Source organism: Ovis aries, chromosome 13 (assembly GCF_016772045.2).
Source record: "Ovis aries strain OAR_USU_Benz2616 breed Rambouillet chromosome 13, ARS-UI_Ramb_v3.0, whole genome shotgun sequence".
Lineage (NCBI taxonomy): Eukaryota > Metazoa > Chordata > Mammalia > Artiodactyla > Bovidae > Ovis > Ovis aries.
The window spans coordinates 81,192,533-81,215,740 of NC_056066.1; the positions used below are offsets into that span (position 1 = coordinate 81,192,533).

The window sequence follows — 23,208 nt, forward strand, 5'->3', positions numbered from 1 at the left end:
CACTAGAGGTCTCACACTCCCAGTGCGACCCCCCGGGGGTTCAGGCGTAGGTGTTCCGTGCTTTGTTTTTTTGGCCCCATAGCTTGGGGACCTGAGTTCCCTGACGGGATCAAACCGGGGCCCTCAGCAATGGAAGTGCAGCGTTCTAACCACTGGACCACCAGGGAAGTTAGAGATGTAAGCTTCTTAGTCTGCACCTCACAGAAACAGCTAACAACAGCTGGGATATGCACGCAATAGAAAAATTACACCTTTGCTGTGAAGGCCAGATTCTCTGTGTGGAATAGGGGTACAATACCCGGGGTCTATGATACTTTTAGGAGCACACAAAAATGTCTTTATTTTCACTTCTTTTAAAGTCAGAAGAAAAAAAATGAATATAATAATCATGAATATATCATAATAACTCCAGCCTGGATTACCTTCAACTTTATTCATTTATGTATCTGAAGTTGCAAAATACAATTTTTAACATCCTTTTATGGAAGAAGTGACCCACACAGGCAAAAATACATCGGACCCACTACAGTCATCATTCAGTTCAGCCCTGGCACTCTGGGAATAGATAGATAGATAGATGGATAGATAGGTAGATGTGAGAGTTGGACCATAAAGAAGCCTGAGCACCGAAGAAATGATGCTTTCTAACTGTGGTGCTGGAGAAGACTCTTGAGAGTCCCTTTGCAAGGAGATCCAACCAGTCTGTCTTAAAGGAAATCAGCCCTGAATATTCATTGGAAGGACTGATGCTGAAGCTGAAGCTCCAGTACTTTGGCCACCTGATGCAAAGAACTGACTCATTGGAAAAGACACTGATGCTGGGAAAGATTAAAGGCAAGAGGAGAAGGGGACGACAGAGGATGAGACGGTTGGATGGCATCACTGACTCAATGGGCATGAGTTTGAACAAGCTCCGGGAGTTGGTGATGGACAGGGAGGCCCGACCTGCCGCAGTCCTTGGGGTCACAAAGAGTCTGACATGACTGAGTGACTGAACAACAACTGTGTACATACATATATATACAAACACCTGGAGGTGGTGGAAGTTGGAAACTGGTTAGGGCTTCCATGTAGGAGGGACAGTTGAGCTGAGACCCGCAGGGTGAACAGAACTCCTCTATATTAAAGTCAGCGTCAGGGCAGCGTTAGAGAAAGGAAGGGATCCTAAGAAAAGGGACTCGGTGGTGCAAAGCCCCTGGGGTAGGGAAGCTCATGAAAACAGGAGGAGCCAAAAGGTGACAGTGGGGTCAGGGAGACTGGCGTGGGGAGGATGGTGAGCACTGTGGTGCGGCCAGTCAATGCCAGGCATGGACGGCGAAGAAGACGCTGCCCTGTGTCTCCTCCGCCCCCCACCCACCCCCGCCTTCGCCTAATTCCTAGTTTGCCTCCAAGAGGACGTGAACCTTTCCCATGTGTTGGCTTCTGTCTTAACTGATTTGCAGAAGTGCATGTGTATCTATCTCTAACCATTGCCTCTTTCTCTGAATTCTATTTATTAACCTTTGGCTGTGCGGGGTCTCCCTGGGGGCTCGGGCTTCTCTCCGGTTGCGGAGCTCGGACTTCTCCTTGCGGCGGCTTTTCTTGGCGAGGACCAGGAGCTCTGGGCTGCAGGCGCTTCAGTAGCTGCGGTTTCCGGGCTCTAGAGCACAGCCTCAGTAGTTGCGGGGCATTGGGCTGAGTTGCTCTGCCCCGATCCCAGATCAGGGATCGAACCTGTGTCTCCTGAATTCTTTACCACTGAGCCACCAGAGAAGCCCTAATTATTATTTTTCAATGTCAAATAAGCCTCTAGATTTTTGTTGTTAGGGGTTGGGGATTCCATTGAAAAAAGAAGAAAACAGTCCTGTTTTCTGCGCATAGAATGAACCAGCTTCTTTGTCTTCTAGAAGTCTCCTTGATACTTGAATAGCTACGCAGGACAGCCAGGTCGTCATTACTAGTGCTACAGTTTGGAAAGCTCTCAAAAGCTTTGCGTCAGATTCTAAGAATATTCCAGAAGATTTGGGTTTCAAAATACCGGCTGCTCTGGTAACTGGGAGGAGAGAGAGAAGTAAGACCGTGAGCCCGGTGGCGTTCGCTCCGTGCCTGCAGCATGGGGCGCAGGGCGTTGACCGTCGCCTCCCGCCCCGCAGGGCCGCCCATAACCATTCTCCCTTGTACCGGGGCTAGGAGGCGGGCAGCTGTGCCAGTGTCTGCCCGATGCCGAGGCGCAGACACGCTGCTCTAATGTTGATGAATATTTCGCTTTTGAATATTGATGAATGAACCGCTTTTGGTTCTGGAAGGAACCAAGTATCTGAGTTTTTACTTGATATTTGTGAAGTCTCTCAACTTTCTAAACACCACTAGAGTGGGTTGCCATTCCCTTCTCCAGGGGATCCTCTCGACCCCGGGATCGAATCCGGGTCTCCTGCATTGCAGGCAGATTCTTTCCCATCTGAGCCAACAAGGAAGCCCTCTAAACATCTCATTTCAACCAATATGCATCTGCGGCCACATTCAGCCTGTGAGCCTCAAGTTCAGGGTCACGGCAGCAGGTTTACACAACTCCAGGGGGCACCATTCGTAGAGCCGTGCCTTGGAGTTGCACGACATGGCAGCCTTGCCTCCCAAGCACAGCTGACTCTTCACATCCTCTAGAATCTAGGCCCCAGGCTTGCTCCATGCTCACCATGAATGGTATCTGACCCACAGCAAGCACCCAACAAATACTTGTTGAATGAATCAAGATCTTGTCTTCTTTACAGATTTGCCAGCTAACCATAGCTGCTTCTCTCCTTCTGAAACCTTCCTAATCAATACCATCTGTCTGTCCTCTCTCCCAGTTTATAAGCTGTCTGACCCTGGACAAGTTACTTGGCGTCTCTGGGCTTCTGTTTTCTCAGTTGTAAATGGGAATGATGTTAACTCTCAGTCTCGTTTTGAGGACTAAATGTGTGTGAAGTGCTTAGGGCAATATCTGGCACACAAGAAATAATCGACAGGCGCTAACTAGTAATAACTATTTAATCGTATCTTAACTGAGACTTCCCAGTTGGTGCAGTGGTAAAGAATCCACCCGCCAGGGCAGGAGATGCAGGAGACACGAGTTCAGTCCTTAGGTTGGGAAGCTCCCCTGGAGAAGGGAATGGCTACCCGCTCCAGTATTCTGGCCTGGGAAGTCCCATGGACAGAGGAGCCTGGTGGGCTGTAGTCCACAGGGTCACAAAGGGTCAGACATGACTGGGTCAGACACGAGAAACTAAGCTTGCATGCATATCTTAATTAATCATCTTATGTTTCATGTACCTTTCTCTCAATTAAATTGAATTTACAACTTTTATCTTGTTTCTCTCACAGCAATTAACATGATACAAACTATAAATAGCAAATATTAGGGACTCAAAAACTATTAATTATAATAATTAGGTATGTTAATATTATATATTAATTAACTATATTAATTAGGATCAGAACTAGTTCTGAACAACAGAAGCACGGGGTAAGAGCTTTGTTCTCCTTCATGAAAAGTGAATTGGAAGCAGTCTCGGGCTGCGTGGCAGTCCATCATGCCAGCAGACGGACTCTTACCTTATTCTTCCACCGTTCTTTCCTGTAGCTTCTGACTCGAGATCCAACGTGGCTGCTCAGGCTCCAGCCATCAGAACACGTTCCAACAAGCCGGAAATGGAGGGGAGATCAGAAAAGGAGACATACTTCTTTAAAGATACTTCCGGGAAGTCATGTATACCACTTCCCTTTAAAAACCTTTGGTCAGAACGTAGTCACACAACTATCCTCAGGTGTAAAGGAGGCTAGGATAATGCTCTTTTGCCTGGATGGCCATGTGCCAACTAAAAGTTGGACATTTTATCGCTGACGGAGAAAGCAATACAGATATTGAGGCAAGTAGGGTCTCCGTCCTAGCCTGTTAGTTTGACATGTGAATATCACAAATACAACTGATCTCAGTCCTCTTGAAGGAAGCTGGTAACTTGGGCTTAACTGTGAATTTTGTAAAAAGCCTGACCCTATCTTCTACTTCAAACTCTTTAATAATAATTTTAGAATGGATGGCTTTTCATTTATAAATGTCAGTGTTCACTTATAATGGAGCTCCCTAAGAAAGAAAGGCATACATGTAAAACCGATTGATTAAGTGGTTTTTATGACACTTTTCTTTACTATGGATAATGTCAAGCAAATATTAGGTAGAGAAAAGAGAATAAGGGACCTCCTGCTGCTGCTGCTGCTGCTAAGTTGCTTCCGTCGTGTCCAACTCTGTGCGACGGCAGCCCACGAGGCTCCCCCCTTCCTGGGATTCTCCAGGCAAGAACACTGGAGTGGGTTGCCATTTCCTTCTCCAATGCATGAAAGTGAAAAGTGAAAGTGAAGTCGCTCATTCATGTCCGACCCTCAGCGACCCCATAGACTGTAGCCCACCAGGCTCCTCCATCCATGGGATTTCCCAGGCCAGAGTACTGGAGTGGGGTGCCATTGCCTTCTCTGAAGGGACCTCCATCTTCCTGTTATACAGCTTCCACACCGATCAAGCTTCCATTGAGGGACCACTTACATCATCTGTACGCCACTCCCTCCACTACGTTAAGATAAAAATTCTAGATACCATGTAACTTCACCTATTGATATTTTAGTATCTCTAAAAGATAAAGACTTCCTTAGAAAGCTTAACCACAGCGTCATTATCATAGCTAGCAATGCCTCTAATATCACCACAGTTTTTGCCAGTGTTTATGTTGCCTCATAGATTTCTTTTTTTTTTTTTTTTTTTTGTTTTTTATTTTTTAAATTTTAAAATCTTTAATTCTTACATGCATTCCCAAACATGAACCCCCCTCCCACCTCCCTCCCCATAACATCTTTCTGGGTCATCCCCATGCACCAGCCCCAAGCATGCTGCATCCTGCGTCAGACATAGACTGGCGTGCCTCATAGATTTCTATTCTTGAAGGTTCATTTGTTTGACTAAGAATCTAACCAGAGCGTTTGCGGTGCAGCTGCTAACATGTCTCTCAGTCCCTTTTATTTTTATTCATTTTAAAATTTTTCTTGGAGAACAATTGATTCACAGTGCTGTGTTAGTCTCTGTTGTATAGTAAAGCAAATCAGTTATATATATATACACATGTGCATATACCCCCTCTTTTTTAGACCGTTTCCCCATCTAGGCCATTACGGAGTATTGAGTAGAGCTCCCTGTGTTATACAGCAAGTTCTTATGAGTTATCTATTTTATACACAGCAACGTGTATTCATCAGTCCCAGTCTCCCATTTTATCCCCCACCAGCCCCTTTTAATCTATAGCTGCACAGCGCTGCATGGTAGCCACCAGCCACACGAGGCTATTTAAGTTTAAATTAAGAATCCAGTCCTTTGGGTGCCTCACAAGTGTGAAGGAGCCACACACACAGAACACTGCCATCAACACAGAGAGTTCTGCGGGAGCGCTCTGCCCCTGCGATGCTCCTGACCTTTTCACCCCAGCCGTGTATTTAGGGAAGAAACTGGGGTGTTTGTCCTGCAGACATGTCCACAGTTCAGACTCTGCCGATTCCAACCCCCTTGTCGGTTAACTTGCTTCTTTGTTCTCTGGACTCGCTGTAAGCCAGGAGTTAGACTTGGAACCTTGATCAGAGTCAGAGTTGATTCCTCTATGCTGTTTAAGATGACAGGCAAACCAGTTCTCCGTACTGGGAGATCAGAATTTAGAAGGACATATGCCAGAAGAAAACAAAAAAAACTTATCTGTAGTTATTTCGGGAAAGCAGAATGACCTTATTTTCTGTCTTATTTTTGCTCATCCATCTCTCATTATTAATTCCCCCCATGAGGATGCCTTTCTCACGAAAAGTAAATAAGAGCTGCTATTTATTGCAAACAATGTGCCAAGCACCGAGCAGACAGACTGGCTCGCCGGAGCTCATGGAACCCTCGTGACAATTCCATGAGGTAATTACGGTCCCCACGCTGCAGTAAACACTCGGGAAGATTAAGTAACTCGTCCAAGGTCATTTGGTCAGTATTTGGTGGAGTCTGGATTTAATCTCTCCATTGTCTGTCTCTCAAGGGATTCGGATTTTGGTGAGCATAGCCTGTGGCCGGAGAGACTCCATTTCTGGAAAACTGTCGGGTTATTCGGAGGCAGACCGGGTCTGGGAACCGAAGTCCACCCCTGCCCGCTGCCCCCCGCGGTGGTCGCCCGCAAACATCTGGCCTCCCGCGCCAAGCGCTCTTCTCAGCTGGAAGGTGTCCCACGTTGCATCTGGAGGAAGCCTGCGCCCGGTGCCTGCACAGAGCGTGGGCCTAACAAAGGCGGCCTCTGCACCCCTGCCCCCGGGACCGGCATGGGAGTCTGCTCGCCTCCAGTCTCGGCTGCTCACTCCGCAAACGGCCTCGCCCTGAGCCCCACCGCCCCGTACAGGCCAGGACCTCCGGGATGTCGGGACACATCGGTGTGCCAGACAGACAAAAACCCCTGCCCTCATGGAGCTTGTAGGTGGAGGTTTAGGAGAGACTACAAAATAATAACCATAAACAAGATAGTAAGTTAAATATAGAGAAAACCAGATGGAGATAAGCTAGTGAGAGAGAAGGCTGTGGAGAAGTGTGTGTGTGTGTGTGTGTGTGTGTGTGTGTGTGCGTGCGTGTGTGGCAGGGTGCACGCCTAGCATTTTGGGGAGGATGGGCAGGGAAGTCATCTCTGAGGCGGGTGGATGCACCAGGAAGGAGGGCCAGTCCAGCCCACTGCCTGTTTTCATACAGCTGGGAGCTAACAACAGCTCTTCCATTTTTAACTTGTTGGAACAAAAATCAAAAGAAGAGCAACATGTGTGAACACATGAAGATCATATGAAGCTCCATCTCACTGTCCATAAATAAAGTTTTTTTGCATCATAGTCCTGCTCATCTGTTCACTGCCCATGTCCCCACTGCACGGCAATGGCCGGAGCACTGTCACTGGACACCATGTGTCCCGCAGGGCCTGAAACTGACCGCCTCACTTTTTACAGAAGAGAAAGACCTGAAGTAGGAGAAAGAGCAAGTCACACATTGCTCTGAGGGAGTAGCCAAGCAGCCGTCACAGCACGTGCCAAGGCCCTGAGGTAGGACCACGCCAGGATGAGGGACGCGCCGTGACCGAGCTGAGCGGATGGGCTCAGAAAGCACGGGTCACGGCGTGAGCAGTCTACCCCAAGGCCCTTAGCCCCCAGCCTGAGCGAGATGGGAGCCACGGCTGCTTCGTGGTGAGGGATGATGTGGTCTGTTTTAACAGAGTTTCTATCCTAAGAGTAAAGTGGGGTGGGGTAGGGCAAGAATGAAAACAGTGAAAACAGCTTCAGGTCATTGTAACAATCTGGGTAAGGAATGATGAGGCGCTGAAGCAAGGGAGAGAGAATGGCTGAGGTTCATCTAGTAGGTTCTGAGTAAACGTTGAAGGCAGTCGACAGGATTTGCTCAGGAGAAGAAAGAGTAGCTGAGCGATGGGAGCAGTCAAGGCTGCTCCCAGGTTTTGGCCAGAGCCAACAGAGGCCTGGAATTTTCTTTAACAGAGCTGGGGTGGACATCAGGAACAGTAGGGTGAGTGGAGAGGAGATGAAGTGCTCTGCTTGGGTTCTACTAAATCTGAGATTGTTTCACTTCATTTTTTGGCTGTACCGCAGGACCTATAGGATCTTAGCGCCCTGGTCAGGGATGGAAACTGGGCCCTCAGCAGTGGGAGTGCCGGGTTCTAACCACTGGACAACCAGGAGATTCCCAAAAGGAATGCTACCTTTTTTTCCTCTTTTTTTTTTTGGCTTACAGGAAAGTGCAGACTCCTAACCACTACGCCGCCAGGGAGTTCCTTGAGATGTTTTTAAACACTTATGGGGAGATGTCAAGTGAAGAGCTGGATCAGGAAGGCAGGAGCCAGGGGGAAAGCTGGGGTTCAGGACACCTGTTTGGGTGTCAGCAGTCTCTGGTTGCTGTGAAGTCTGGATGAGACAGAAGAGATCTAATAAGACTCATGGTATCTCCCCGTGCCCCACACCATCCAACAACAGCCTCCCCAGCAGGCTCTCATCTTTTTCCATAATAAAATCCTAAATTCTTAGAGAGCCAACACTTTCTGAATGATACTCCTATCAGCTTTCTCCTCTTCCAGTTCCATCAGCTCTAACTGCATCATTCTTACCTTTGCTCCAGAAGATCCGGCCTATGCAGTCTAGTGGAGGTGATGGAATTCCAGTGGAGCTATTTCAAATCCTGAAAGATGATGCTGTGAAAGTACTGCACTCAATATGCCAGCAAATTTGGAAAACTCAGCAGTGGCCACAGAACTGGAAAAGGTCAGTCCAATCCTAAAGAAAGGCAATGCCAAAGAATGCTCAAACTACCGCACAATTGCATTCATCTCACATGCTAGCAAAGTAATGCTCAAAATTCTCCAAGCCAGGCTTCAGCAATATGTGAACCATGACTCCCAGATGTTCACGCTGGTTTTAGAAAAGGCAGAGGAACCAGAGAACAAATTGCCAACGTCCGCTGGACCATGGAAAAAGCAAGAGAATTCCAGAAAAACATTTATTTCTGCTTTATTGACTATGCCAAACCCTTTGACTGTGTGGATCACAATCAGTTGTGGAAAATTCTGAAAGAGATGGGAATACCAGACCACCTGACCTGCCTCTTGAGAAATCCGTATGCGGGTCAGGAAGCAACAGTTCGAACTGGACATGAAACAACAGACTGGTTCCAAATAGGAAAAGGAGTACGTCAAGGCTGTATATTGTCACCCTGCTTATTTAACTTCTATGCAGAGTACATCATGAGAAACACTGGACTGGAAGAAGCACAAGCTGGAATCAAGATTGCTGGGAGAAATATCAATAACCTCAGATATGCAGATGACACCACCCTTATGGCAGAAAGTGAAGAGGAACTGAAGAGCCTCTTGATGAAAGTGAAAGAGGAGAGTGAAAAAGTTGGCTTAAAGCTCAACATTCAGAAAACGAAGATCATGGCATCTGGTCCCATCACTTCATGGGAAATAGATGGAGAAACAGTGGCTGACTTTATTTTTTTGGGCTCCAAAATCACTGCAGATAGTGACTGCAGCCATGAAATTAAAGATGCTTACTCCTTGGAAGGAAAGTTATGACCAACCTAGACAACATATTAAAAAGCAGAGACATTACTTTGCCAACAAAGATCCGTCTAGTCAAGGCTACGGTTTTTCCAGTGGTCATGTATGGGTGTGAGAGTTTGACTATAAAGAAAGCTGAGCACTGAAGAATTGATGCTTTTGAACTATGGTGTTGGAGAAGACTCTTGAGAGTCCCTTGGACTGCAAGGAGATCCAACCAGTCTATCCTAAAAGAGATCAGTCCTGGGTGTTGATTGGAAGGACTGATGTTGAAGCTGAATTGAAGCGCAATATTTTGGCCACCTGATGCAAAGAGCTGATTCATTGGAAGAGACCCTGATGCTGGGAAAGATTGAAGGCAGGAGGAGAAGGGGACGACAGAGGATGAGATGGCTGGATGGCATCACCGACTCGATGGACATGAGTTTCAGTAAACTCCAGGAGTTGGTGATGGACAGGGAGGCCTGGCGTGCTGCAGTCCACGGGATCAGCAAAGAGTGGGACACGACTGAGCGACTGAACTGACTGATGCAGTCCCCGGCCCCCCGTTTGCTCCCCCTTCTGCCTGGAATTCTCCATTTGCAGACTTTTGCACGCCTGCCAGCCCCCTTCATTCACAGCTCCACAAAATACCAGCTCTGCAGGAACCGTCCCTGACTCACCTAACCAAATAGCTCCCTACTCACCACGCCCTGGCTTTTGTCTATCAGTTCCTAGGTTCGGTATTTCTCTCCTATGATCCAACCACTGGTGGCTCAGACGAGACAGTAAAGTATCTGCCTGCCATGCATGAGACCTGGGTGTGACCCCTGGGTCGGGAAGATCCCCTGGAGAAGCTACTGGCTCCCCACTCCAGTATTCTTCCCTGGAAAATTCCATGGACAGAGGAGTTTGGTGGGCTATAGTCCATAAGGTCGAAAAGAGTCGGACATGACTGAAGCACTTTTGCACAATGAGACTAAGCTCCCCGAGGGCAGGAACTTTGTCTCGGGCAGAGCCTGACACATGGTAGGCACTCGAATACTTCTTGAATACCAAATAAAGCTTTTCAACTGTGGTGCTGGAGAAGACTCTTAAGAGTCCCTTGGACTGCAGGGAGATTAAATCAGTCGATCCTAAAGTAAATCAACCCTAACTATTCATTGGAAGGACTGAAGCTTCACTACTTCGGCCACAGGATGCAAAGAGCTGACTCACTGGAAAAGACCCTGATGCTGGGAAAGATTGAAGGCAGGAGAAGAAGGTAGCAGAGGATAAGATGGTTGGAGGGCATCACCGACTCGATAGACAGGAGCTTGACAGTGGAGGACAGGGAGGCCTGGCGTGCTACAATCCACAGGGCTGCAAAGAGTCAGACACGACTCAGTGATTGAACACCAAAACAGTAGCAACAAGCACATAAAGGAGAGGATAAAGAAAGATAAAGAGAGGATAAAGAAAGATAATTCTCTACTTTATATACTCTGCATGCTCTACCCTTGTTCAGTAGGTTCCTCTACCCTCAGTTCAGTTCAGTTCAGTCGCTCAGTCGTGTCCGACTCTGTGACCCCATGAATTGCAGCACACCAGGCCTCCCTGTCCACCACCAACCCCCGGAGTTCACTCAGACTCACGTCCATTGAGTCTGTGATGCCATCCAGCCATCTCATCCTCTGTCGTCCCCTTCTCCTCCTGCCCCCAATCCCTCCCAGCATCAGAGTCTTTTCCAATGAGTCAACTCTTCCATGAGGTGGCCAAAGTACTGGAGCTTCAGCTTTAGCATCATTCCCTCCAAAGAAATCCCAGGGCTGATCTCCTTTAGGATGGACTGGTTGGATCTCCTTGCAGTCCAAGGGACTCTCAAGAGTCTTCTCCAACACCACAGTTCAAAAGCATCAATTCTTCGGCACTCAGCTTTCTTCACAGTCCAACTCTCACATCCATACATGACCGCTGGAAAAACCATAGCCTCGACTAGATGGACCTTTGTTGGCAAAGTAATGTCTCTGTTTTTGAATATGCTATCTAGGTTGGTCATAACTTTTCTTCCAAGAAGTAAGCGTCTTTTAATTTCATGGCTGCAGTCACCATCTGCAGTGATTTTGGAGCCCCAAAAATAAAGTCAGCCACTGTTTCCACTGTTTTCCCATCTATTTCCCATGAAGTGATGGGATCAGATGCCATGATCTTCGTTTTCTGAATGTTGAGCTTTAAGCCAACTTTTTCACTCTCCTCTTTCACTTTCATCAAGAGGCTTTTAGTTCCTCTTCAGTTTCTGCCATAAGGGTGGTGTCATCTGCATATCTGAGGTTATTGATATTTCTCCCGGCAATCTTGATTCCAGCTTGTGCTTCTTCCAGCCCAGCGTTTCTCATGATGTACTCTCCCTATAAGTTAAAAAAGCAGGGTGACAATATACAGCCCTGATGTACTCCTTTTCCTATTTGGAACCAGTCTGTTGTTTCATGTCCAGTTCTAACTGTTGCTTCCTGATCTGCATACAGGTTTCTCAAGGGGCAGGTCAGGTGGTCTGATATTCCCATCTCCTTCAGAATTTTCCAGCTTCCCTGGTGGCTCAGGGGTTAAAGCATCTGCCTGGAATGCCGGAGGCCTGGGTTTGATCCCTGGGTCAGGAAGATCCCCTGGAGAAGGAAATGGCAACCCACTCCAGTACTCTTGCCTGGAGAATCCCATGGAGGGAGGAGCCTGGTAGGCTACAGTCCATGGGGTCACAAAGAGTCGGACACGACTGAGTGACTTCACCTCACCTTATTGTGATCCACACAGTCAACGGCTTTGGCATAGTCAATAAAGCAGAAATAGATGTTTTCTGGAACTCTCTTGCTTTTTCGACGATCCAGCGGATATTGGCAATTTGTTCTCTGGTTCCTCTGCCTTTTCTAAAACCAGCTTGAACATCAGGGAGTTCACGGTTCACGTATTGCTGAAGCCTGGCTTGGAGAATTTTGAGCATTACTTTACTCATGTGTGAGATGAGTGCAATTGTGCAGTAGTTTGAACATTCTTTGGCATTGCCTTTCTTTGGGATTAGAATGAAAACTGACCTTTTCCAGTCCTGTGGCCACTGCTGAGTTTTCCAAATTTGCTGGCATGTTGAGTGCAGCACTTTCACAGCATCATCTTTCAGGATTTGAAATAGCTCAGCTGGAATTCCATCACCTCCACTAGCTGTGTTCGTAGTGATGCTTTCTAAGGCCCACTTGACTTCACATTCCAGGATGTCTGGCTCTAGGTGAGTGATCACACCATTGTGATGGGTCGTGAAGATCTTTTTTGTACAGTTCTTCTGTGTATTCTTGCCACCTCTTCTTAATATCTTCTGCTTCTGTTAGGTCCATACCATTTCTGTCCTTTACCAAGCCCATCTTTGCATGAAATGTTCCCTTGGTGTCTCTAATTTTCTTAAAAAGATCCTCTACCCTAGAGCCCAGTAATATGCCTCTTAATCTTTCAGTTTAGAAGTCAAGCTTAACACCAGCCAGGCATGTCACAGAGGAGATTGGGAGCAAGATGTCACATCTTCAAGAGATGGGCAAGAATGAATAGATATCTAAAAAGTAACAATGAAATGAGGTGAGTGCAGGGCAGGGTCAGCACACACCCCTGCCAGCTCTTTGCCTGACTGCTCCACTGTTCTGGGGAAAGGGGCTTCCTCTTGGGCACTTGGCAAAGCAAGTTTTGGTATTTTCCTGTACGGGCAAAAACACCAACACCAGGAGGGGAGATTTTCCAGGGATATGTACGTTGCAGCCAAACAAAGTGACTTTCCGTGGGTCTCTGCCAAAGAAGAGAATCAGCTCTCTTCTATTCCTAAAATAAAACCCCCTTGGAGAGGGGAAAAAAAAGGGGAAAAATAGCAGTTTTGTTGAAAGTACAGAATTTAAAAGTGCTCCGTGCTAGAACACAAAAGGGGGTTTTTAGGGCAGCGAATGTCTTCTGTATGATGCTGTGGTTGTGAACACAGGTTAGTCTGCAGAAATGCATAGAACTGCACAACATAAAGGATGAGTCTTAAGGCAAATGATGGACTTTAGTTGACAATCACATTTCAGTTGCACACTAACGCAAGATGTTAATGATAGGGAGATTGCATGGGAGGCGGGAGGGGAGTATATGGCAACATTCTGTAATGTTTCAGGTTTTCTGTAACTTGTAATACCACTCTGAAAAATAGTCTATTAATTAAAAATAACAATAAAAGTGTAAAATGTGCACTTTTTAATGAGCACAAAGCTTGTGAAGACGACCCTTCATCTCACTACAGTGTCAGCGGGAAAGGGACACATTGTTAAGCACACGCATCTCTTAGGAGAGGGAAGTGGAAACAGTGCCAGCCACCACTTCTTGACTTGGAATCCGTCCACTGTTCTTGAGTTTGAACAGTGTGTGTGTGTGTGTGTGTGTGTGTGCGCGCGCGTGTGTGTGATTTTGCCGTTGTCCTTGCTTTTAAATGTCAGTATTTTGTCATCCAAAAACAGCCCTTAGAGCTCTGCGACTCTTAAAAGGCAGTATCAATGTTTCAACAACTGACAGACCTCAGACTTCCTGTGTTTCTGCAACTTGTCGCCTTCCCCTCCTTTTAATTTGTTAGTGATCTCTCCGGCCACAGGCTCTCCCTGGCACACATCCCTAACTAGATCACTAGATCAAAGGTGAAGCTTTGCTAAGTAATCAGTGTAATTTCACCTGTGTAGCCAGCTATTAGAAAGAGACCTACAGGGGTTGTCAAGGACAACCAAGGTATGAATTTGGCAACCAAAACCTCCCATAGTGCAAGCAGTGACAGACGAGGGCCAGTGTTTCCACACCATTCCCAGTCCCGACTCACTCATCCTCAGTGAACTCCTGCAATCTCAGCAGAGGAAAATGTTACCCAGCTTCCTTCCCCCGCCCTGCTCTCCCCTTCTCCATGCCCCAGTTCCTGACTTCAGAAAGGAATGTCACTATTATAAATTAGATGAGCAAAGAGCTTGTCCATTTCTTGGACAAGCCTTTTTTTCTTTTTTTGAAATTTGTTTTCCCATACATAATCTCTCCTTCCAGTCATTACACTTTTATGTGGATTTTTTTTTTTTTAAGAACATATTTCTTACTATGTTTACAATAGATGACCCACAAGGATGTCCTGTGTAGCACAGGGAACTCTGCTCCACATTCTGTAATAAGCTTAACGGGAAAAGAATCTAAGAACAGATACACATATATGTATAACGGAGTCACTTCATATACCTGAAACCGACACAGCTATGCTATGCTAACTATACTAACACAACTACTGTTCATCCACTGTACTCCAGTATGAAATAAAAATTGTTCAAAAGGAGAGAAACTATGTTTCTTATGTAATTTGTTTTGCATTGCTGTGAGGAGGAAACTTTTCTGTTCATACGTGTTAAAATCTAGTGAAGGTGCTGGTATGAGAGATCACCCTGAGTCCTGGAAGGAAATGATTCACCTCAATACTGTAACTGAAAGTGTTCAAACTTACCCGGGGAAGGAGGCCGGTCATTAAGCGAGTTACCTGCACGGGGCAGTTCCTCAGCCCAGTCTTGCCTTCAGAGGTCCCCACGCCCAGCTCAGCCTCCTCCCAGCAGCTCTGTTCTGGTTCTCTTTTTCCTCTGTCCAACTGCAAATGATTGACGCTGGGAACTCAGCCTCCAAATTTAATCTTTAAAAGAAGCCCGAAAATTTATGAGTTTTCATCATTCACATCTGACCATCTGCTTCCAGATGGGCCTCACCAGGCTGTCTTCTTGTTCTGCACTGAAACTTTTTGCGATTAAAAACATGTTTGCACTTAAATGTGTTGGATGAGTGAATGAATAAAATCCAAAAATGTTCACGATAAATCCAAAGTTATCAAAATAAAATATACTTTGATTTTTTCCTAATGAAATACATTTTTATTTAAACAAAAAACACCTAATTAAAGCAATGTTCGGGAGGGGTGTACACAGCATACCTATTAGCTACAAAAAGATGTCAAACAATAAAAATAAAACAAACGGGAATCTAAAACATGAAAAACGTGTATTTTATCTCCTTCTCAAGGTTTTGGTGAAGGCCAACGACAGACCGACCCTGAGGTTCATCATTCTTTACAAAAAAGTGATGTGAAACATCTCTCATCGTCCTTTATTTAGTTACATTTCAGAATTGAAAATTGGTCATTATTAATGAAAAACTATATGAACATTTTACACACTGAGATACAAGTTGCTACTTTTATTCCACATGTTCTGTGTGGAAACAACCAGATTTGATCCATGTGGTTTTGGATTTTTTATTTTTTTAACTTTTTAATTTAAGTATAGTTGATTTATAGTATTTCAGGCGTACTCTGTGTGTGTGTGTGTGTGTGTGTGTGTGTTCAGTCATTTTGACTTTGTGACCCCATGGACTGTAGCCCACCAGGCACCTCTGTCCATGGAATTTTCCAGGCAAGAATACTGGCGCGGGTTGCCGTGCCCTCCTCCAGGATACAGCAAAGTGTTTCAGACTCTTTTCTGTTATAGATTAGTATACGATGCTGTCCTGCACAGTATGTCCTTGTCATTTATCTATTTTATATATAGTCATGTGTATCTGTTAATCCCAAATGCCTAATTTATCCCTCCTCCCCCCTTTTCCCTTTGCTAAACCTGAGTTTTCTACATCTGTGAGTCTATTTCTGTTTTGCAAATAAGTTCATTTGTATCTTTTTTTTTTTTTAGATTCCACATATCCCACATAAACGACACTGTGTGATGTCTGCCTTGATTTACTTCAGTTAGTGTGACGCTCACTAGGTTGCTGCGAATGTCAGCTCCATTCTTTCTGACCCTGGTGGCGCAGAGGGAAAGGAGCCATGCTGGTAGAGACGCCGATGCAGGAGATACGAGCGCCATGCGCTCCATCGCGGGTGGCGCTCCATCGCGGTGGGGAAGAGCCCCTGGAGAAGGAAATGGCAACCCACTCCACTCTTGCCTGGAGAACTTAGTGGACAGAGGATCCTACAGGCTACAGTCCATGGAGTCGCAGAGAGTCGGACATGACTGCACACACACACACACACACACACACACACACACGCTCAGGCTAAAGCTATGCAGACTTTCATGCGTCCTTTCCTCCATAAAAGATAAAATAAATTTTATTTGATGACTGCATTGATATAAAAATAAACACATTAACATTTAATAGTAAAACATGTTCTTCAACCTAAAAGGTCACTCGTTTCTTATGGTTTCAAAAGACATCGAAACTTTTTCATGGGCCTCATGTCTAGTCAAGAAGTCTGCTCTGGCGGAGGCCGTTTTATAGAAACACTGATTAAATAATCACAAATCCAATGTAAAGATGACAAATATTTTTTAACATTAAAAAAATCTGTCAGTGACTTGTCACAATTATGAAAAATATTTGTACGTGCTTAAAAAAGAAAAGAAAAGAAAAACCCCTTCAGTTCAAAATAAAAATCAACCGAGTACTCAAATCTGGAGAAAATAAATAAATAGTGCCTCTATTCAATGGAACATTATTCTATTACTCAGAAAAAAGTTTTCAACAAACATATAATTTTAAAATGTGTTTGAAGTACAAAACATAGGTTTAATGGATAGCCTCCCTAGAGTTAATGGACTTCTATGGAAATGGACACATATATTTAGTGGGTAAACTAGCCTTGACTTTTTGGAGCTTTCTGGAAGGCATATGGGTGAAATCTATTGAAATGTAAACTGTTTATACTCTTTAATTCACAAATTCCATTTCTAGGCATTTAATCTGTAAATTCATCCCTACATGTGTACAAATATATAAAGGCAAAGATATTCATGGTAACATTGTAACAGCAGAGAATTGAAAACAAAATTAATATTCATCATTAGTGAACAGGTTATATAAATGATGGTCCATTTCCATAGTGGGACACGACACAGTCAATACGGGGAGGAAAAGCCAGACAAATACTATCTGGCACTACTTACATGCAGAATTAAAAACTAAAAAGTTGAACTCATAGAAATAGAGAGTAGAACGGTGGTTGTCAGGGGCTGGAGGAAGTAGGGAAATGTCAGCCAAAGGCTACAAACTTTCAGTTGTAAGATGAGTATGTTCTGATGATCTGTACAGCATGATGGCTACAGTAATAACACTGTATTATATACTCGAACTTAGCTAAGAGAGTACATCTTAAAGTTCACACACACAACCCTACAGAAGGGAACCATCGTGTGACCGGCATGTCAGTTCATTGATTTTGGGACTCTGGGTCTCCCCTGACTGTCCAGCTGTTAAGACTCCAGGCTTCCGTTGCAGGGGGCTCAGGTTTGATCCCTGGTAGGGGAACTAAGATCCCACATGCTGTTTAGTGAGGTTAAAAAAAATTTTTTTAATTAAAAAATTTTAAAAATTGATTATGAGAGTCATTTCATAATGTATACAGTATCAAACCATCACTGTACATTTTAAATACACTACAATTTTATTTGTCAATCATACCTCGGTAAAGCTGGGGGGAAATAACAGCAAACACATAAGTAGAACCTACTGTGCGCTGGGCCTGGTTCTTTATATTTTAGGGCCATCAGCTCACAGGTGCTCACAAAATGCACATTTACTGTATGTGAGACAATAAAAGATTATTTCTAATAAAATGAATGAAACGACCTGGAGCGTTTACATGATAAAATGCAGATTTTTGGCTTCACATGAAAAACTGCAAGATGTTCCTAGATGCCCTCTGGGCTCAAGCAGGAGGAGCGTAGTATGAAGTCCTCACTTTGGATGGGACATGAACTCTCGTTCAGAACCAGCCCATCCGGCCTGCTGGCTCATCCCTTCTCTCCTTTACCAGGTAGTTTCTGAAGATTCCCCTGTGCTGGGCACTGTTATGGACACAGCGGATAGCAAGAAACCTCCACCTTCCTCTAACAGACTCACCACAGTGAGCGAATACCCAGCGAGTGGCGGTTCAGCACGGGTTTCAGGTGGAAATGCAATTCTGAAGAAACACAGAGGCCAGGTGAGGGGAGTGGTTCTGTCTGCGGAGGCAGATGGACAGACGAGCAGCTCAGACGACCGAGCTCGGCAGCGGGGAGGGTGGGGGAGCGGCGGGGAGGGGGCGCCGGCCGGGCGGAGCTGGCCTGTCCGCCTGCAGGCTCACGGCGGGCCGGGCCCCGAACCTGCGACCGCGGCCCCCGGCTCTGCTCGGTTCCCTGCTCGGTCCAGGGAAAGGCCTCGGGGCCCACAGGCACTGGCTGCGCCCCGCTTCTGGCAGGACTCGGCGGGAACGACCACGGCGCTGGGCCCCGGGGTGCGCGGTGCCCCTGCCTGAGTCAGGGCTCGGGAGCGGGCTTCGCAGCCTGCTGCCCACGGCCAGTCCCGGCAGCCGCTTGCTTCACAGACCAAGTCTTACCAGGGGCCGCTGTGCCCCTTCCTGTAGGGATCGTCTGGGGCTGCTTTCCCACCGCAGGGTGGTAGTGGAGACAGACTGTATGGCTCTCAGAGCCTAAAATGGGCGCCGACTGCTTACAGTGACTGCGACGGTTCTTACAGTAACTGGTCTACGCCATCCAGTCCCTTGCCCCCAGAGAAGGACACCAATGTTGGTATGTGACGTGGTTCAAGAGCAGACATTGGTTCGCATTGGTCAGTTTTTCTTTTCCCAGGTCCAGCAAAGACCCTGCACGTATTAGGTGCTTTATAAAAAAGAAAGTTAGCTAGTATTAGTGATAAAACATGACTGTTATGACATAGCATTCAGAGGAAACTGGTTACTAATAAAACTTCAGGCACACTCCCATTTTAAAAGGATCCCAATTTCCTTTTATGGTATTCTACTATTTTTGTTAGTACACAACAAATTATATAATATTTGAAAGCTTTTTTTTTTAACCACACCATGTAGCTTGTGAGTTCTTAGTTCCCAGACCAGGGATTGAACCCTGGCCCTGATCAGTGAAAGCACAGAGGCGCTTCCACTGAAGCGCCAGGGAATTCTCCATCTCTCCAATCTTTTACTATTTTTGAATAGTGATTAAAGATAAAATGTAAATATAAGCTGCAAACTTCGAATAATGTGTTTTTTAAGTTTGCCTTTTTTAGAGACACGAAATAGACTAAAATACTGGATCCAATTCGATACAGCCCTGGTAGGGTGGAGGAGGGTGGGCCGGGAAAGAAGGGCAGGGAGCGTGGCTAGCATCATCCCAGCTGAAAATCAGAGTCGTAAGTAGGCTCCTGCCCTAGCATGGGCACTTTTAAGTACACTCCATAGATATTTTTTTTTTAAAGAAGGAATGTTACTCCCCACACAGAACTTCACCAGGGATTCCCAAGAGAATTATCAGCCTTGTGGCTTCCCCACAGTACCTTTGTAAAAGCAAGCCGATTTCCCCAGTCTGCAGACTGATTGTGGGTTGCCGTGTTTTGCTGCCAGTTACTGGGTCTTTCCACTCATTTTTACCATTAATACAAGACAAAAAGGAACAAAGACAGCCAAGACTTTTAGCCCAAAGTACTTTAAAAAAGATATATATATATATATATATATATATATAATCAGTCTAGTTTCCCCTTAATTTTTTGACCACAGAGTGAGGCATGTGTGATTTTAGGCCCCCCTCCACCCAGCCATAGGTCAGACCTGTGGCCCCTGCACTGGAGAGGTGGAGCCTTATCCACTGGACCACCAGGAAGTCCCAGGCTTGAAGCAGTCACACTTTTAAGCCAAATATAAAGCAGTTTGGGAGCTGGCCGGTGGTTCTGTGTTAGCCACCTGTTCTTCAGTTGCTGCAGGGACAGTGTTAGTAATGCTCATTCAACCAATATCATCTTGCTTTATTTGGTTTTTTATTGTTTATGCAAAGACTGTACCCCATGAAGACAGAAACCGGTTCACAGCTCCATTCCCAATATCTAACACCACTTGACAGGGAGCCTGAATTCAGCAATTTGCTGAAAGGAGGTATAAGCTGGTTCTGTTCCAATTGATGGTGATACAGTCGTCAATGAGCTAACTAGCTCCCTGCCTTCCTGGAGCTTGTAATATTTTACTAGGGAGAGGCTGACAAGTGAGCAAACAAGTTCATTATTACTAATCCTGACCAATGTTATGGAGGAAACTGGGTGTCGCTGTTAAGAATTCAGAGTCTAATATAAAATAGATAATCAGCAAGGACCTGCTGTATACCGTAAGGACCTCCACTCAGTATTCTGTGATAAGCTACATGGGGAAAGAATCTAAAGGAAACGGCTATATTTATATGTTTAACTGAATCACTTTGTTATACACCTGAAACCCACACAGCATTGTAAATCAGCTATATGCCAACATAAAATGAGAATTAAAAAATTCAGGGGGTACCTCAGACTTCCTGGGTCTGAATTTTGGTTCTTGATCCAGAGCTCAGACTAGGGTGAGGCAAGCAAGGCACTTGCCTCAGGCACTAGAAAAACTCAGTGATTGTGATATATATTATTTAACACAATATTTTTTTTTAATCAAATTCATGTCCAAAAATGCCATGCTGAACCAGTTATCAAACTTTTAAATAAAGACAGGACTGAGATGAGGGTGAGGCAAGTGAGGGGCGACATGCAAATGTTCTCTTGGTCTCTCCCTTTACAGAATGAAGTTTCAGTGGTACTGACTCTTATATATTAATTAAAAGTGAGAGAAGTAATCTTCTCTTCCCCCCAAATAAAGACTCATGAACAGAGCAATTTCAAAAGAAGAAACAAACTACCCCCCCCAAAACATAGGAAAAGCTCTTCAGCCAGATTAGTAATCAAAGAAACGCAAATTAAAATAACAATGAAATATCACATTCCACTCTAAGATTTGCAAAAGTTGGGGAAGGCACAAACACTGCAAAGTGTAAATTAGTTAACTTTTGGGAGGTAATAAATGAGACAATATACATTAACATTTTACGTATTCCTTTTGACCTGTTAAACTTATAGAATCTGCCCAAAGGAAATAAACAAATGAACCAAAAAAAAAGCAAAACCTCCAGACAATAACCTTTCAGAGCTTTGTGAAGATTAACTGTGAAGGGAATTCATGTCAGTTGCTGACACCTAGGAAGCACTCTGTAAATAGTACTTTATTATTTTATTGTTTTCAACAGTGTTATCTGTCCTATGGAAGTCCACTGTGGAAGAACTACTCAAGCAATAATACCAAAATAATTCAGAAAACTGAAGGAGATAGTTACAGCCTTTTGTCAGACCTGAAACATCACCACTTGAAGATGTTCCCTTATTATTTTATGGACTTTGAAGAAAGAAAGAAAGGCTTCCTAGTGTAATCGCAGGGTGCCATCAGTTGCAAAACGCAGGCTGATTTCAGTTATGGCAGAATGTGAAAACTACTGCCGGGTCACCCAGACCCTGACAATGAGGCGTGAACGAGCGATTACAGATCATCCATTTCCAGACAACTGAGCACTGAAATAACCATTTTCTTGGAAATTTTGACTAACTCATAAAATCGAAATTCTAGGATCCCTGAGCACCTAGGATTCACTGTTTATCAGTGATCACCAAATGAAAAAGATAATGACTGACTGAAAAATGGGAAGAATTAAGGCTACGATTGAAAAGAGTCTCTGCTCATAAACAGCTCTGGAAATTATGCAAAACAACAGCAAAAGTCCTGGGGAAAGGCAGATGGAAAGCTACAATGACACAGCAGTAAGGAGCACTTGGGCGGACCTTTTCTTAATTAAAATAGCAGTGCCCCTGCAGTCCCACCACAGATAACCGGGAATATTTTTAGAAAAACCTGACATCATTTTGATGCAATAAAGCTATATTAGAATACACTTATATATTGAGTACCCCTCCTGTGTCTATCCTAGATAGGTAAATCTATAGCACCATTTTTAGGAGGTGGATCTTAATTCATCTTGACTGAATTAATGAATTCTCTACATATGGATGCCTGATCCTGACCCACTAATGTAATAAGTCCAGTTTTTAACATCAGAAAAATTTTTGGATGATTCCCACAGAGAGAATGTTCATTCTTTCAAAGGGATTGGGCTTGTTGTATTCAACTGAGGTAACTATCCATTTTTTTAAACTATGACTATTTTCAGACATTTTATGAGAAAAAAGTCACACACATTTCCGTAATAAATTATTATCCTGTTAGAGTTAATTTTTCAGTCACTTAGCATAATTACATGAGCTAGTTTTCCACAAGATGATGATTAGTATTTGGGGGAGAGTGGAGGGGAATATTTTCATTTAAATTTCTTTGGAATATTATCACATTCCACCTTGTTGCTTTGTTCAGTACCTACGTTTGGTAAATATTACCACTGTGCCTTTCTATTTATGTTCTTTGGAAGAAAGCAGGGGAAAAAATTATATCTCCCATGTTGAATTAAGAGTATATAGACTTCTTTTTCCCCTTTTAAAAATATACATACGTTGGCAGTTGAAAACAGGTGCTTATTCAGTTCATTCACGATATGAAAAAAATCAATGTACGTTTGAAACTCCTCTTTCTTCAGAGCAGAAAATTGTAAAGGTTGAGCAAAACAGAAAACCGAGGCCTTTTCTAAATATAGCAGCGTCACATGACCACACTTGTCTTTGTACTCAGAACATTAAGGTATTAGACACATTGCTTCATGGACGTGGCACATAGTGACTTTAGGAAAGAGGGGACATGAGCAGCCAGCACAGACACATGTTGGGCTTGTCTGTCCTTTTCGATCAAAGGACACAGACTTTAGAATGCTTTGGGGACATCCCCACGTGACAGTTTGTTGTTTGGGGAGACTTTCCCTCTGCACTAGGAGAGTAATTCTTCCATTTCTTTGGTTTTATTTTCATGCCCCTTTTCACAGCGACCGATGTTTAAACACTTCTCACAGTAGGTTTTTTTTTTTTTTCCGTTTGCTTCTTTAACTGTGAGTTTTCAAACTGAGGCTAATTCAGTTTTGCTGGTTATCAAGGTCATTCATGCCAACATTATATAGTTCTCAGTATCAACCCCCTGTAAGTCATCTCTGAAGGTGGCGTTTTGCTTGTTTTATTTTCAAACGCTTCTTTATAGAGTGATTTGGGCAGGGATCCTTCAAGTTTT

At 44.6% G+C, this 23,208-nt stretch overlaps 1 long non-coding RNA gene across 2 annotated transcripts in view; it reads right to left on the reverse strand.

Moving 5' to 3' along the window:
* Window positions 1-407: 407 nt before the first annotated feature.
* LOC105608656 (uncharacterized) overlaps window positions 408-23,208 on the reverse strand; it is a 29,916-nt gene continuing 7,115 nt past the window's right edge. The window contains exons 2-5 of one of the 2 annotated variants that reach the window (XR_009595996.1): window positions 14,647-14,793; window positions 11,873-12,675; window positions 3,571-8,340; window positions 408-2,032 (exon numbers count right to left, since the gene is read on the reverse strand). This is a non-coding gene — a long non-coding RNA (uncharacterized LOC105608656). Of the gene's footprint in view, window positions 2,033-3,570; window positions 8,341-11,872; window positions 12,676-14,613; window positions 14,794-23,208 lie in introns of both variants that reach the window. The other variant, XR_001044815.5, reaches the window with a different exon arrangement.